Source organism: Prionailurus viverrinus, chromosome X (assembly GCF_022837055.1).
Source record: "Prionailurus viverrinus isolate Anna chromosome X, UM_Priviv_1.0, whole genome shotgun sequence".
NCBI lineage: Eukaryota > Metazoa > Chordata > Mammalia > Carnivora > Felidae > Prionailurus > Prionailurus viverrinus.
Window position 1 is genome coordinate 38,714,089 of NC_062579.1, and position 2,788 is coordinate 38,716,876.

The 2,788-nt window shown below is 40.9% G+C and overlaps 1 pseudogene; it reads left to right on the forward strand.

Moving 5' to 3' along the window:
* The first annotated feature begins 418 nt into the window (after positions 1 to 418).
* Positions 419 to 960, forward strand: LOC125157838 (zinc finger protein 3-like; annotated as a pseudogene).
* Positions 961 to 2,788: the final 1,828 nt, after the last annotated feature.

The window sequence follows — 2,788 nt, forward strand, 5'->3', positions numbered from 1 at the left end:
TCCGAATCTGTGTCTCCCTCTCTCTCTGCCCCTCCCCCGTTCATGCTCTGTCTCTCTCTGTCCCAAAAATAAATAAACGTTGAAAAAAAAAAAATTTAATAAAGGAAATACCCAGAATAGGCAAATCTGTAGAAACAGACAGACAGTAGTAGTTGCCAGAGGCTGGTGGGAGAGTGGGATGACAGGTGACTGCTTAATGGATTGGTTTCCTTTTGGGGTGATGGAAATATTCTGGAACTAGATAGTGGTGATGGTTGCTGAACATTGTGAATATACTAAATGCTACCAAATTGTACATTTTAAAGTGGATAAAGCATGAATTTTGGAGGGGCTGCCCCTAGAGTAAGGGTGTCTGCGACGGGACGGCTGCTTGGCCTGCCCCTCCTTTCAGTGATGACCATTGTCCTCCAGAACAAGGATGGAGGAAATAGCCCAGGAATCAGCAGGATCACCAATTGTCCAGTTTCAGTCTTTGGAGAGCCAGTCTGAGGGTCTGTCCCCAGAGCCTCAGTTCGCACAGGACACTGACATAGAACAGGAGCTCGACGGGGCTCCACCTGTTCCCCAGGTGCCTGCTCTTCCCCATGAGGGAAGCCCAGGAGACCAGGCAGCCACGCTCCTGCCAGCCAGGTACCAGGAGTTTGTGACATTTGAGGATGTGGCTGTGCACCTTACTCGAGAGGAATGGGGATGCCTGGACCCTGTTCAGAGGAATCTCTACAGAGAAGTGATGTTAGAGAATAATGGGAACGTGGTCTCAGTGGGCTACTTCTCTGCCTTCCTCCACCCGGTTTCATAGTGTGAATTCCTGCCTGGCCCTGAGTCGTACCCAGGCAAGTGCTTTCTCTGGAGAAACACTTGGCAGTTCTTTCAGCTGGAATCTCCAAGAGATGGCCCAGGTATCGACTTCCCATCGATATTGCTCGGCCCCGCTTGGAAACTCCTTTTCCACGATTGTAAGATATTAACGATTGATGCTCTCAGGATGCCACCACTATGTAAAATTGCAGCTCCTCAGATGACCTTTGTTAAATTTCTGAAGGGCCAAGGAGGCCCTAAGTTGCAGCCAGATGCATTTTGAACCTGAGTTCTGAGTTCATTCATAAGCCACGGTTGGTGGTCATCTACTTGTGTTCTGTGAAACTACAAAGTTCAACTCCAGCTCTTCAGTTATGATCTTTTCATGTTTTAGAATGTGGGACATATGCTGTGCACTGTTCTTTTCTGAGTGAACATGACCCTGCCATTTCTGTTGCCTAATTTTCCTACAACCCCTGGCCTTTCTTCATATTTAACACTCTAGTCTTCTCCTTTACGTCCCTGTGGCCCCTTCCAAAGCCCTGCCTTTGTCTCCTTTACTCTTTGTGGTGCTATACAGATTGATGCATTTATATGACCTTTCCTGATCAAGTTTTCCTTAGCTCTGTCCTTCATGGATGGGAGATGGGAGGGCAAAAGAATTGAATTTCCTTATTTCAGGGTATTAAACTGAATGTATATTTAACAACTTTGTAAACTGTAAAGTGACATGTAATTGTAAACTACTGTTAATTTTATCTAATAATTACATAATTTCCAACAGTTAAAAAAAAGATGAATTTTGTGTTATGTATATTTTACCACAAAAAAAGTGTATCATAGACCTAAATGTAAAACATAAAAATATAAAACTTCTAGAAGAAAACATGGAAGATGGAAGAAGAGCTTGTGATCTTGGGTTAACAAAGATTTCTTACATATGACATGAAAAAGTACAATCCATTAAAAAAAATCAATAAATTGGGAGTGCCTGGGTGCCTCAGTCAGTTAAGCAGCTGACTCTTGATTTTGTCTCAGGTCATGGTCTCACAATTCATAAGTTTGAGCCCCGGGTCAGGCTGTGCACTGACAGTGTGGAGCCTACTTGGGATTCTCTCCCTCTCTTTCTCTCTCTCTCTGCTCTTCCCCTCCTTGCACTTGCTCTCTCTCTCTCTCAAAAATAAATAAACATCTTTTAAAAATCTATAAATTAAAAATTAAATTCAATTAATTAATTAAATTCAATTAATTAAAAATTAAAAATCTATAAATTAGACTTCATTCATGTCTGTGGTGGTGGATACATGACTCTGCATTTGTCGGAACCCATAGAAATGTATATGACAAAATGTGAATTTTATAATATATAATTTTTTTAATATTTATTTTTTGAGAGAGAGAAACAGAGCATGAACAGGGGAGGGGCAGAGAGAGAGAGGGAGAGACAGAATTGAAGCAGGCTCCAGGCTCTGAGCTGTCAGCACAGAGCCTGAAGCGGGGCTCAAACTCACAAACCTTGAAATCATGACCTGAGCAGAAGTTGGACACTTAACCGACTGAGCCACCCAGGTGCCCCAATATATAATTTTTTAAAAAGGGATATGGAGGTGATGGGCATTGAGGAGAGCACTTTTTGGGATGAGCACTGGCTGGGTGTTGTATAGAAGTCAATTTGACAATAAATTATATTTTTAAAAAATAAATAAAATAAAATAAAAGGGATATGGGGGGACCTAAAATGGAACAAAAACTTTAAAAAATGAACCTAATTGGTTTACAAATCACTAAGACTACACTGAAGGGGTGGGAAAGAAAAGACATAACCTACTTAATTTGGAAAATAGCATTTCTGCTGGATATTAGTGAAAAGAACTGAACATAGTGTACTATAGTTAATAAATTTTTTTCTCCCATGGGTATGGGTTGGCAATTTTGAATTTTTTTTATGTGAATACAATAGTTGAACAAATAAGTAAATTCACTGTAGTTA